We start from the raw sequence: 15,376 nt of genomic DNA on the forward strand, positions 1-15,376 counted from the left end.
CTGACATGTGCTGAATCCTCCTCATCATAAAGATGCCAGTAGAGATAAAGTCACATCAAGGTCTGGCACCTTGGCCCCCACCTAAGGAAGGAGACTGAGAAAAATTCCCAAAATTCCCTCTGAAGCTCCTCTTCAGCATGGACCCCAAAGGCAGCATTTAGAAGGCTCCCACGTGGTGTCTCCTGAGTTAGAGAAAATGAGTATTGTCAATCACCAAAGATGGAAGCCTTTATATATTTGAGTAGATGTGTGCATTTGGAAAAATTGGTAGATTGCCGATTAGTAGATTGGGTGACTTTATCAGCCAACTGACATACATATAATACCCTTACATATGACAATATAGGATCCAGGGCAACCGGGGCCATATCTGTGCATCATGGTCACCTTAGGAGCTCAGTTGGTCCAGTTGTCCAGTGTGCCTTCCTTGGAGCATTAAGGGAGAGAGAAAGGCATCAAGCTCCTTGGCCTACTAATTGTTTTTCAGGGAAAAAGGAAATGGGCATAATATTGGATGACGTCTTTGGTAATAACTAATATTTGTAATCTTACCACTTGTTTTCATATATATTATCTCGTTTGAGCTCAATGTGCCCATTTTACAACTTTCGGAAAAATAATGCTCAGAGAAGTTAAGCGACTCACACAAGGTCACACAGCTAGAAAGTAATGTAGAAGAGACTCCCAGCCAAATCCAAGTGATTTCACATCTGATTCTTGTGATTCCATACATCATGCTATTTCCCAGCATCTTGTCCTCCAGTCAAGAAATAAAGAGGGAGAAGGGAAAGAGGCCCATCCTATTAGAGAAGCTGCCCCTTAACCTTGTCTGCTGTATCTTCAGGAAAAGGAAATTTCCCAGCTTCTCACATTTCACCATCACCATAGAAGAATTTTACAAAGTAATCCTTTCCCAGTGTAATCTCCTTTTTCCTGAATTTTCTCCCCACTCTCACTCACACAGGGAATGCTGCTTTTTGAGAGTTATCTGTGAAATGTTTTATATCGCTATATCATATCTAGTTCATAATGTTGTGTCCCAAAATTAAACGACTTAGGTCCCCTTATTATTATTAGTCTTCATCGTCACACCTAGATCAAATTGAGGAAGAAAAACTTTGAATTATGTCCATGTAGTTGTTTTCTTTTGAAAAATAACTCTTTGTTATTATATATGTGAAAGAATTCAACTTTGAGAAGAAATGTGTGTGTGTGTATAAAGAGAGAGAGAGAAGTAATTCAAGCTACTTTCAAGATGCAAAAAGATTTCAGAATATAAATACAAATTCCAAGGTTCAACGTGAAAAATCATTTGTTTTTAATCAGAGCAATAACGACAAACCTTTGACATGCCAACTGTCACAGATAATTGTTTAAAAATTTACCACTACAGTGCATGTTTATTTAGAATAACTTTTCATTATTGAAGTTATATTTAAATCTTTAAGGTATGTTCTAAGTTTCCTATGGTGCTAAATTATGAAATAAACGTGCAATTACAGGCAATAGCAGAGCTGCAGGTTGTAATTGTTATGGGTAATGACAGATTCATAGTCTTTGACATAATAATAATTTTTCTAACTTCTAAGTAGCACACATCTTCAAAACATTAGCTAATTAATGCTTTAAAAAATCCTCACACATCACATAAACAAGTAAATTCCTCATGCCCTATTGACACTTTATATACTTTTTATTAACTGATTAACTTCTATTTAAAGAATTTAAAAAACAACTGAGAAGTCAGTCATATAACATGAAAATACAATCTGAAGATTATTGTTCCTGGCTTTAGGAAGACAACTTCCTTGTTTATTAGTCTTTGCTTAGGTTGCTTCTATTATTTGGGGAGTGTGCTGTCCGGATGCATCCTTCATTCTCTTCATTATCTGGGCTTACAGTATGTAAGGAGAGAGTCATTAGCCTTCAACAGCCAAAGTGAGAGGTGAATCGCCCAAGCTACATAGGATATAAGCTACCATTCTAGCTACTCCTAAACCTATACCCCACAAAATGTGCCATGCGGGTTAAGAGGAATAAGAGTTCCTTGTGTCATATCTTGATGATTCAAAATGCCTCTCCTATTTCTTCCCTTTTCTGTTTGTATGAATATAATAATAATTACTTATTAAGCACTTATTATCTACAGACAATGTGCTAAGGGCTCTATGTACATTGGCTCATTTCATAATTATAAAAACCCTATGAGGGGGCCGGCCCGGTCGTGTAGTGGTTAAGTTCGCATGCTCCGCTACAGCAGCCCTGGGGTTCACAGGTTCGGATCCCAGGCACGGACATACACATGCACGTCAAGCCACACTGTGGCGGCATCCCACATACAAAGTGGAGAAGACTGGCACAGATGTTAGCTAGGGAAAAACCTTCCTCAGCAAAAAGAGGAGGATTGGCAACAGATGTTAGCTCAGGGCCAATCTTCCTTACCAAAAAAAAAAAAAAAAAACACTCTACCAGGTAGTTATTGTCATTATCTTTATCATTATTATGATATCATCATCATTATTATAAATATATAATTACAAGTAAAGATATTGAGGCTCAGTGAGGTTAAATAATTTCCAAAAGAGACGACAAAGTCAAGAGAGAAAGCCAGATCCATCTGACCACAAAGCCCATTATCCTAACCAGTACACCAGTAGTTCTCAAACCTCAGCAGGCATCGGAATCACTGATAAAAACACAGATTTCTGGGCCTTACCCCACAGTTTCTAATTCAGTAGGTCTGGGGAGGGTCCCAAGAATTTGCATGTCTAATGAGTTCCCAGGTGACACTGATGCTGTACAGGGAACATATTTTGAGAACCTCTGCAGTACACTAATTGATGCTAAAAAATTTGTACTTCCTCCCATAGATGGCTCTGTCAAATAAATAATTTGAAATAGGAATGCTTATTTATTTTAGTGGATGTTGGCCAATGTTCTGGGAGGAAAAGAAAAACCAGGCACTGGTATTCAAATAGGCATGTTTTATCACAAAAAATACCAGTCCAATGTCAGATTTTATTTCAGAGGGACTCCTGTCCTCATTTATCAAATCCACAGGAGACATACTCCCCCAAATTCATGTCACTCTCATTCTTTCTCTGAGAAGTCTTTAGCCGCTTCTCTACTGCCCTGAGGACAAGAGCATCACCTATGGGTCCATTTTCTGACTCCCACCTTTGGACCGCTCCAATCCAGGCCTGTCACGGATGTTGCACAGCTTGTGCACAAAACTAGCAATAGCAAGGATGCTGCCACCTTCTCACAAACCTGCAGGGGCTTTTCCCTGTCAGTTAGCATGAGTTTGCTCTTCATGCCATAGATTCTAGAACTGGGCGCATGATTTATTGCTATGATAAATTGGCTTATGCTAAAAGCTATGCCAAATCTAAGCTTGGAACAAGATTTTATGGGCCAAGTAGTAAAACCCTGTAAAATCAGGGTCTAAAATGGAAAATGTTGTTCAGACTCATTATGGGTCACGCAATTGGGCATTACCATAGCAAGCTTTTCTCAAACGTTATCCCAAATGAGGCCATCAGAAGAGCACGTGTGCTACAGTTACAGCCCAAATCTTTGGTCAGTAAGTGGAACAAGCCCACAGTGACAAAGGGGTGTGACTGCCACCAACATCCCTGTGGCAATTTTCTCATTAGACAGCCATGTAGTGAGCCTTCGTGAGCCACAGACAAAGGACAAAGGAGGATGGTCGTTAGTTTTTCGAGTGTGGGGGAGAGGAGGCAGAGAATGGAGAAAAACAGAAGAAATAACTCCTAAGTCAGGAAAAAGAATGTCTGGTGGGAAATCTTTTCAAAACCCATTTTGAATAAAAATAAACTTGTTATGAATTCAAGAGCTGAAAAGATTTAATTTCTGAGACGCAAACAAATTAAATGTATGACAACTGTTTACTATAATGGCTACAATTGGTATAATTGTAATGATGGGCTATTATTTTTGTTCAACTTCATTTCAATTGAAATAATAGCTTCATGAACAAATCCTAAAGTCCAAGAGGACTGATTACTTTATACTCTGAGAGATGAAATGAGTTCTAAATTTGAAATGTTCTTTCCTTTGCTCAAAATGTATGAATGGGGTCTTTGCTGATAGTTCTTGTTATTGATAACAAATCAGTCTACGTTCCCCATATTTTCATTTTATGGTATTATTAAAGGGCTGCAGTGAACAAGCGGGGAGAAAAAAGCTTTGTTTAAAAAATGCTTTAAGGACCAAGACAAAATCATGATGTGCAAAATAAACTATATGAAGAAACAAAGCTTTAAGGCACTTCACTCACATGTGTGTTGAGTATTCTCCACCTTTGTTTATTTATTTCTATATCCATTTTTTTTGGGGGGGGGGAGGAAGATCAGCCCTGAGCTAACATCCATGCTAATCCTCCTCTTTTTGCTGAGGAAGACTGGCTCTGAGCTAACATCTATTGCCAATCCTCCTCCTTTTTTTCCCCAAAGCCCCAGTAGATAGTTGTATGTCATAGTTGCACATCCTTCTAGTTGCTGTATGTGGGACGCAGCTTCAGCATGGCCAGAGAAGTGGTGCGTCAGTGCGCGCCCGGATCCGAACCCGGGCCGCCAGTAGCGGAGCGCACACAATTAACCGCTAAGCCATGGGGCCGGCCCTATATCCATTTTTTTAAATATTAGTATTGACCTCAATCTTCATCTTCTCATTGCATACCTTAATAACATAAAAGAACACATACCAAAAGAAAATTAAATTAATACGTACTTGGAAAAAAGGAAATGAAAGTTATCACAACATTTTAGCTCAGTGTATGATAATATACGCGTAATAGAAAATCAGAACAGCATCCAGAAAGACAGCACATTCTGATACCAACACATTCAAGGCTCAAATAAGAACTCAAAATGGAGTTGGTAAGACATTTTGGCTTGGTCCGCAACCATAGGAGATTCCTGGGTAAAGTCTGAAACTGGTCCCCATACACAGAAGGCAAGGAGAGATCAAAGAAAGAGGCAGAGCACTGCAGATTAGTAGGTGGCAGGTTTAATAAGCAAGGAAACTTACCTATGAGACTTGTCTTGGGTGGCTGCGAGACGAGTAGATCTCGTGCCCACCAGAATCTTAAAAGTTCATATAGAGGCCTTAACTAGGTTCTGTTACATATTCAGTCCAAGCGGAGAGGATAAGAAGGCTCTGATTGCCCGAGTCTAGTTTGCCGGTTAAGTGGCGGTCACGTCCTCTCCATGACCTCCTCCAATACTCCACCCTTAGTGACTGGCTCTTGCAATCTTATATATCTCCCTCTTTCGTGTTGTGTCCTAAGTGGTCAGCAAAGGGTTTTATTAGCATGGAGGTGGCTCATTTGGCAGCTTTCTGGGTGCATTGGAGACGGATGCCATAGCAACAATATAGGCACATGCAAGAGAAGACACAGATTAAGTAACAATTTTTTCCACCAATAGCCCCATGATTGGAACCATTGATTTACTAAGTCCACTAGGATGGGGGTCAGATCACTCATGGTGTTCATTTATGTCCTCGTGTGATTTAATAAAGATGATACATTAGCAGACTCATTAGGTATGAAAACACAACATTCTTTTTGGATAATGGCACAGTAATAGAAATAAAGGCAGTAATAACGTCAAAGGTCATCCTATTTTGGAAGACAGCTTTTCTCATTAGGGACATTTCAGTGTTCAGTAAAGGAAGGCTTTATCAGCTATCATTTAAGGCTTGCTGGGTGAATTTAGTAAGGGCTATAACATCTTCCAGGCCAATGGAGGGAAACAACATGGCAGCCAAATGATTGTACCAGTGGGAAACAGAACATGCCCATCTGGCCTTGAGGAGAGGGAAGTTGGTAGCTTTAGGAACTTGACCTGGTTGTGCATACCAATCATGTTGGCTAGGAGAGGCAGCACTGTCAGATGTGAGGAGATGGACTGGGGGCAGGATAAGCCAGACCAGGACCCCCACTGTCTCCCTTCTTTCAATGGTGCATGTTCCATTCTGGGCATAGTGCATTTCCACAGATCCGGCTTGCAGGAGGACAATGGAATTTGAGTAGTTCCCCTCACCAAGGAGCGCGAAGTAACTCACTCATCCTGGTGGGACGTCCCGTTGCGAATTCCAGTAGATAACACCTCATGTGATTTAATGGGGCTTGATGTTCTCAGCAGCATAGCATATTGACTCACAGTGAGAGTCCGTGCAATAGCTGTGTCCCATGTCTTTCATACCTTTGTACTAGGAGTGGGACGGCATGGAGCACTTCGCCCATTTCACTGTCAGTCAACACAACATTCTCCCCTTCCTTCTCTTCACTTTCTTAGGGGTTCCACAACTAGTGTCCTGATCAGGCTTTGTCACAAGCGCTCAGACCTTAATCCTCTGCAGTTTGTGCCCTCCTAGCTTTGCAAAACGGCACACTAAGGTCTTCAACTTATTATCTTGCTTTCCCACCTTGTCTGCCAGCCCTGAAGCTAGCAATGTACTGGACACTCACACAACCTTCTTTAACTACAGCCCTTCTTCCAACTTTCTAACTCAAGCTTCAGCCTCCAGTTGGGCATGGGTGGCCAGCTGAACTGCCCACTGTAGAGGCCTACCCACTGAAGCAGCCGTTCATTTCTCTTCTTCGCCAGAATGCACTATGCCTGGTTTTTAAAACACCTTAAAGTAGGTGGTCTTTTCGAGGTGTTCCTATACTCAGGCAGTGGTCCATAAACATCTAACATAGGAGTGACCCCTTCCCACATAGAGGTCAATGGCCAACTCGAGACTTCCCCCTGCAGATGCCTCTTTCCGAAGACCAATTTCTTTGGTCTCCTGGTTGTCTTCCAACCATTGGTTTGAAACCTCAGGAGCTTCCTGAGTGAGATCTAAAACTGGACCCATACATGGAGGGCAAAGAGATACTGAAGAAAGAGGCAGATCATTGCAGATTGGTAGGTGGCAGGTTTAATAAGCAAGGGAACTTACATATAAGGCTTGTCTTTGGAGGCACAAGATGCATAGATCTCTGCACTCACCTGCCAGAATCTTAAAAGTTTATGTAGGAGCCTTAACTGTGTTCAGTCACATATACCGTCCGGATGGTCTCAACAATACCTTACTCTCTCAGGGCTGCATCCTTGAAATGGTTGCTAGCATGGAAATAGTAGGCAATATGTATATATATTCCAAGGACAGGGGAGGGGATAAGGAGCCTCCAATTGCCTGGGTCCAGCTCACAGGTCAACTGGCGGCCATGAACTCTTGATGACCTCCTCCAACATAGAGTCTAAATTTGAATTTTAAAAAAATTAATTCTGATTCCATTAATTTTGTCAAGGCAAATCAGTTAACCTTTTAGGCAGGAAGGGACCTATTTTTCTCTTTTTTATGTAAAGATATTGAAAGGGCCAGCCCTGGTGGCCTAGTGGTTAAGTTTAGCACACTCCACTTTGGCAGCCTGGGATTCAGTTCCCAGGTGTGGACCTACACCACTCGTCTGTCAGTGGCCATGCTCTGGTGGCAGCTCACATACAAAAAGAGGAAGATTGGCAGCAGATGTTAGCTCAGGGTGAATCTTCCTCAGCAAAAAAAAATATATATATTGATAAGATAAAGGAAAGCATTATCAAAATGCAAGAAGCCTATGAGCTCAGAGAATTGTCATTACACCAATCTTATACCTGAGAACACTAGATATGCCACACATCTATTCTGTTTTTTCAACAAATATGTGTGATCACTACTAGATGCCAGACATTGTGCAAGATGAATAAGACACAATTCTTGCCCTTAAGAAATTTATACTCTAGTAAAGGGAGAGAGTGACATACACAAACAGAAGAAATGAAGTGATATCGTTGCTATGATGGCAGTTGGTACAGTGAAATATAAAGCAGGGAATAGTTAGTTCTTCCAGTTGATGGATGAGGAAGGTGAGGCAGTGTTTTAGGAATTTTCAGCTTCACAAAGAAGGTGACTATTGAGCTATGCAAGGGAAGATGTATAGGTGTTCCCAGGTAAGCAGGAGTGTTCTCCAGATAAGGAGGGAGAGGAAGGTTGATGAGAAGCGTAGACAAAGGCAGAAAGCATGAAATGGTATGATTTATTCAGTTAATTCAATGATTTATTCAATTAATTACAAATAGTTCAGTGCAGCTACATCATGGTATACAAGAAAGGACATAGCAGAGATGAGTAAATTGGAGAAGTAAGTTGGGGCCAGATTGTAAAGTAGTCTATGATAAGGATTTGGGTCTTTATCTTAAGAATACTGAGTAGTCATTGAACACTTTTTTTTTTTTTTTAAAGATGTTATTTATTTATTTTTTCCCCCCAAAGCCCCAGTAGATAGTTGTATGTCATAGCTGCACATCCTTCTAGTTGTTGTATGTGGGCCGTGGCCTTAGCATGGCCGGAGAAGCGGTGTGTCAGTGTGCGCCTGGGATCTGAACCCGGGCCGCCAGCAGCGGAGTGAGCAAACTTAACCGCTAAGCCACGGGGCCGGCCCCACATTGAACGCTTTTAAGGAAGGGAGAGACATGACCAGATCTGGGTTTTAGAAAGATTCTTCTAGCAACTTGTTGAGAATGTATTGGAGGGATCAAACCTAGAGGCAAGGAGGCCGTAGGAAGATATTGGAACAATCCACGTTGGAGGTAACAAGAGCCGAACTAGGGCAGTAGCTTGAGAATGGGAACTGGAAGAAGGTAGGAGCAATCAACTCTGGCGCTTGATTGGCTGAAGGAATGAGTGATAAGAAAAGGCAGGGGTCATAAATGACTCCCAAATTCCTGGGAGGATAGTGGTTCTGTTTTCTAAGATGGGGTCTTCATCTACAAGCTTTGGAGTAAAATACAATATGTTTAGGTTTGGCCATTCTGAGTTTGAGGAAACTGTGGAGCATGCAGGTCAACAGGGCAGAGGGGTGGGGCTGGGGGGAGAACAACATTTTAGGAAGCTGAAACCAGGCACCAGCATCTCTAGGCTTCACTCTCCTTCAAGTGTCAGGCACAATCATTCACAATTAATACATCCAGGCACGGTGGGTCAGTCCACTCCTCCTAACACCAGAGCTTCTTCTCTGTTAATATTTAAAGAAGATGGACAGCTAAGTTCTTTAAAGCTAAAGAGTAAGGTGGTCTTGCTTAAGTGTGGGTGAGACAGAATGGAAAGTGTGGCAGAAACACTCCAAGAACAGGTCTCGACTCCCATATTCCTCCCTGCCTGATGTAGCCACTTATTTCGAGTTTCTTGAAGGCCAAGGTCATTTTATACAAAGTCATATGTATGCGACTAGACCATGACCTGGACCCTGGTTAAGCCAGACTTTGCTTCGGTATTTGGTTCACACTATGAGACTCTGATCAATGGAGGCTTGACTTACCTTTTTGTGTATGTGTGTGTGAGGAAGATCAGCCCTGAGCTAACATCTGCCAATCCTCCTCTTTTTTTGCTGAGGAAGACTGGCCCTGGGCTAACATCTGTGCCCATCTTCCTCCAGTTTATATGGGACGCCGCCACAGCATGGCTTGACAAGCGGTGCATGGGTGCGCGCCTGGGATTGGAACCGGCGAGACCCAGGCCGCCACAGCGGAGCGCACGCACTTAACCGCTTGCACCACCAGGCCAGCCCCTTGACTTACCTTTTTTCATCTACCTGTATTTCAGGCCCTATCTGCTTTCTTACATAGGATTGTCCCTAACCCTCTGGATGGACCATATGAGTTCCCAACCTCATGCTCCAGCTGGGTAACTTGACTTTCCTAAACCACTCATCTGTCCAGTAAGCCCCTTTCTGCAGCACCACCCACAAGCTTAACGTAACCAGCACATTTTGCAGTTTAAAACACCTATTAAATAGCCATAGCAAAAGATAGTTGTGCTCATTCTATAAAAAAGCAAGCTAATTCTGATACTGTCCCTTAGAAGTTTGTAAACAGACACAGCACACACAGACAAATGCAGCACTGACCAAATATATACATTAAACATGTACAATAAAAATTGCCAGGGAGACCACCTATATCCGAAGACCACCTTCCAAAATAGCTAAGGGCTCTGAGCACGTAGTTTATTTCCCATCAGAGTAATGTGTTTTGAACCTACCTTAGGAGACCACCTGCCTAGCATGAATGCAGACCCTTTACCCAATGCATTAGGCTGTTAAAAAAAAACTTTTGAGAAAAGAAGTTAAACAAAATGCATTGCCTTGCCAGCTCCAGCTCCACATATGCCTGTCTCTATAAGCAATGCTTTTCTTAAAACCACCCCACATGAGGTTTTAAGCTTCCCTGCAGAGTCCTCAGACCCCTGAGAACTAAAACAACAGGCTTCCAGCTGTTCCACAAGCTGAACTGATGCCCAGCAATGACCCTACTTAGTGGTTAATGGGTCATGGAGAGGCTATGGCCAACCTTGTTGCAGTTTTCCTGGCGTCATTTATGGGGAGCCCCACTCCACACAAGATCATTGAGAAAATCCTTGGGATAATTTGGGTGTGTTCAGGGCCATCTACACTGACTCTAGCGTAATTATAAGTTATGAAGCCCTAAAGTATCATTCCACGTGTGTTAGAAGCATAAACTATGGGGAGCATTGTTAAACCAAAGACCACCTGCCAGAAAGACCACTGAATTTTAGAACCTGGGGTGGTCTCCGTATGCAAATTTCATAGTTTTACGTTATGAGCAACAAAAGCTTAAATACATTATGCCAGGTGGTAAGTGAAGAGTGAGCACATTGAGTAAAAGTAGAGTCAGGAAGAAAATTACCACCTTTCACCTAATTATTCAGGAAAGAGACTTCAACCAATGTACAGGAGCAAAAGAGCAGTAAACATGTCTGTCTACCAGAGTTGCTATCAGAGTTACTCTAGAGGGGCTGAATTTGAAAAGGAAAAAAAAAAAAAAGGTGCGAGTACTAGAACAATAAACAGGGCAGGCCTTCATTACTCAAGGGCTCTGATTGAAGAGCCCAATTCTACATGAGAAGGACCTCTGTCCAATAAGGCTCTTGACAATTTCTTCTCAGGCACTAGCAGCCAATGGAATGCCACAGAAACGCACAGGTAAATGCTTAACAGACTGTAGTCTGTAAAGACAAAGATCAATATGATACATACACGTAACCATAAGCCATTATAAGTAAAGTTAAATTAATAACAGGCAAAGGGGGAGGAGAGTGTCTGTTGGTGGTCCTCTTGAATCTGGAATGTGTACACCCATAAAAAAAATATCTCACTGTGTTCTTAACAAGGCTTCTTTTCCTAGTTTCTTTCCCCAGTTATAAGGAAACAATTTCTGCCAGTCTGCCAGCATAGAAGGAGCAGAATTTTCCACTATGGGTTGCTGGAAGGTATGTTGATCATTGCTCCTGTATGCACACTGCATGTGGGCTCTGTAATGAGCATATGGCAAAAAACTTTCCATCGTGGCTGGGATGTCATACTGTCTTGGCCAGACGCGTTAGGTTTTATAGCTGATCTTTGCACATTGTTAACAAACACTGTGAGATCCAGGAACCCTGCTTTTAAACAACTATGAGAATTCACTGACTTCTAATAGCTCATCCTAAAAGAGGAGAATGGTTAATAAGATCCAATCTGTGCACTTTCTGAAAACTTAGTTTTGAAGTTATGTGCCCTAATAAAGACACGTTAGCACCAAGTTGGTACACTGTCTGAATTTTACTTTCAACAGTTGAAATCGTGCTTCTTACTTTCAGCCTGGGACCAGGTGGCTTTTTTTTGGTAAAATGATGTTTTGAAAGAGTTTTAAAACATACTTTAGCCTTTTTGGTTTTATTTGGGATGCTCTTTGTTCTGCATTAATTGGCTAATAAAACTCAATCTTTTGACTTCACCTTTTAAAAATGGCCCTTTTTTCTGAAAGAAATGATGAGCCACTATTAAATGCTTACAGCATAGTTTCCCATAGACATGAGGTATTCTGACTTTTGTTCTCTCCAAAAACAATCATACAAAAAAAAACCAAAAACCTAAATTGCCTGCAAAGTCCATCTTAGTGCTAAATGTCCCAAATGTTGTAAAGCATAAGGCATATTGTAGGGTCCATGAAACCAGGACTGCTGATATAGCAATTCCTGTTTCTGAAGCATCACACAGTTTCTTCATACTAGACCCTAACAGTGGTTTGACTTTTTGGAAATCCTTGGACACTTTGAAGCAAATTTCAGAGTCTATAAAATCTAGTTCTGTTTAATATTCTCATATCAGGAATGAGAAAAACCAAGGTTTAGCTAGATTAAATCACTTGCCTAAAATCAAACCAGTACTATTAAGTAACTAATACTTACTGAGTTTATGTGTGCCAGGTCCTATGCTAACTATTTCATATGGATTATCTCATGTGTACCTCAAGACAACCACAGGGAAAAGGGTAATTATCATTCGGTATTAGTTTTCTATTGCTGCGTAACAAAGTCACCACAAATTTAGCAGCTTAAAACAACACAAATTTATTATCTCACAGTTTCCATGGATCAGGGATCTGGCACTTTTTGGCTGGATTCTCTGTTCAAGATTTCAGAAGGCTGACACCATGGAAAATAGTACAGAGATTTCTCAAAAAGTTAAAAATAGAAATACCATATGATCCAGCTGTTCTACTTCTGGGTATTTAACCGAAGAACATAAAAACACTAATTTGAAAAGGTATTTGCACTGCTATGTTCACTGCAGCGTTATTCACAATAGCCAAGACTTGGAAGCAACCTAAGTGGCCCTCAACAGATGAATGGATGAAAAAGATGTGGTATATATGTATATATGCAACGGAATGGTACTCAGCCATTAAAAAAGACAAAATTGTGCCATTTGTGACAACATGGATAGACCTTGGTGGTATTATGCTAAGCGAAATGTCAGCCAGAGAAAGCCAAATACTGTATGATTTCACTCATATGTGAAAGATAAAAAAACAAACAAACGTATAGATACAGAGAACAGATTGGTGGTTACCATAGGGGAAATGTGTCGAGAGAAGGTGAAAGGGGCAAAGTAGCACATATGTATGGTGATGGATGGAAAATAGACTTTTGGTGGTGAACACGATGCAGTCTATACAGAAGCCAAAATATAATGATGTACACCTGAAATTTACATAATGTTATAAACCAATGTGACCTCAATAAAATAAAATTAACAATAGTAAAAAAAGATTTCATAAGGCTGAAATTAAAGTGTAAGCTGGCTGCATCCTCATGTATGATGAGGTTCCTGTTTTCTTGCTAGTTGTTTTCATATTGAGTAAAACTGGTAATTTTTGAAAGTCTAAATTTTGTTTTCATTTTTTAGAAATGCAAGGAATTACAGCTAATGTAAACTCTAAATTAGAGCATGCGTCTGTGAATTTGTGCATGTGAGTTTGTTTCCTCTTAAAAATCCACTTTTTATATGTAATATATTTCTATTTCCTGTTAGTGCTGCAATTGTTTAGGCGTGTATACTCATTTCTACTGTAATAGGAAGTTCTTTGCCTCGTCATTTAGTAAGCACACAATTCCACATTTCTTTGAAGAACTATATAGGCTAGACCTGAGAGTTTACAGATGTATAGGACATACGTGAATAAACAGCAGAACAAAGTTGTGAAATCATTATGTGAATTAATGTAATGCATGCTTTTAATTATGTAAGGTCAAGGGTAAAAGCACTTTAAAGCGCTTTTGAGAGGCAAAGTAAGTGCTTAGGTGGGTTGGGATATGCTCTATTTCTTGTTCTGGAATACACTTGCCTACTCGTTACCCCCGATCCCAACTCCTACAGTCAAATTCTACTCATCTTTCAGATCCCAGCTTAGGTGTTATCCCTTTCACAAAGACTTCACTTGCCCTCATTCTAGGTTAAATGCCCCTCCTAAATATCCATACTTGTCCTATCATAGGACTTATCACACTGTATTATAATTACCTATTTCCAAAATATTTTTCCAAAGTTTGCAAGTGTAGAGGCCTTAAAAAAGACACCCACAGTGGCGGGGGGGGAGTGTCTCTATCTTATTCTCCATTACATCTTCAGCACCTAGTGCAATGTCTGGCATCTAGCAGACACAAATTAAATATATGTTAAATAATTGAATCAAGTTGAGCCTGGTACCCAGGAGAACCCCATGACCTGGTAGAGCTGAAAGGCAACAAATAATTCTTTGAATAATCCAGAAACCCTTGAGTGTAAAGATGGGGTTCCAGAAATTGCCATTAGCAGCGTTCTATTGATTCAACACATTCAGTTCAAATCATTTTGACAAACACTCATTGAGCACCCTCCACCTAATGGCAGGGGCTGTGCCAGGCAATGGAACTCAGCAGAAGTGGTCTAGGACCCCTGGTGCTGCTGGTGAGATCATACCTCCACTGGCCTCCACAGAAGTCATCACAGTCCCTTGTTGCGCCCTTGAGATCATCCCTCCCCCAGAAGAGAAGAGTCACCCATGGTCTCATAATATCTCAACGAATACCTAGGACAGTAGCTTGATTGCTTACCTATGTCTAAATGATTTTAAAAATAACCCCATCATGCCTCACAACGCTGTCACCACCAGAATTCCACATCTCCAAGGTCATCCATCATCACCCATCATCAAAGGCTGACACCTGATTCCACTTCAGCCACCCACTTTCAAGGTCATGTCCTTCATTTTATCTCAAACAATTGAAACCCCTCTGAGATGACAATTTCAATCATCCCCCTCTGACAGCCATCACCTAACCCCCCACCTTACTTGTGCTGTTATTGCCTTTCTAGTAATCCCCAAACCTATGGAGATCTCCAATCCATTATTACTACTTTGTTACTGCGCATCATCTCGCCTGTCTTCCCAGCTGTGGTGTAAGACCTAAAATTAAGGTTCAATATTGTGTGTTGCTTTGACATCTGGGGACAATTGAGAGGGCCTCAAATGGCCTAACCACAAGTTCCCTTCTCCAAATTATAGCCACAGGTCCCCTAGCCAAACAACCCTCCTGATCATGGGGACCAGGCACAGTTCCTGTTTATCCCTGAGTAGCAGGTTTTAGTTCCCTACAAGACCCCAAAATTATTAAAACAAGCTAATCACATCCTTCAGCAGGAACCAGGGGACACCTTATCCTCCTGTTACTACTGCAAAGCCAGCTTCCAACAACTACTGGTTGTTCACTCTCTTTCCAAGGCAACCTCTGTGTGGCCCCGCGTGGCATCCAGTGTCCTCCTCCCTCTCCTGGCTGTGAGTATATGTGACTAATAAACGTTTGTCAGACTCATCTGTCCACTGTTGAGTGTTGTGTGTTCAGCCATCTTCCTAACCCTAGGGCAGGAATCCCTCCCTCACCAACGGGATGAAGAAGAGGCAATCAAAACACCAGTCCTCCTAACCCATCCTAGATTCTATGA

The sequence above is a fragment of the Diceros bicornis genome, chromosome 17 (genome assembly GCF_020826845.1).
Source record: "Diceros bicornis minor isolate mBicDic1 chromosome 17, mDicBic1.mat.cur, whole genome shotgun sequence".
Lineage (NCBI taxonomy): Eukaryota > Metazoa > Chordata > Mammalia > Perissodactyla > Rhinocerotidae > Diceros > Diceros bicornis.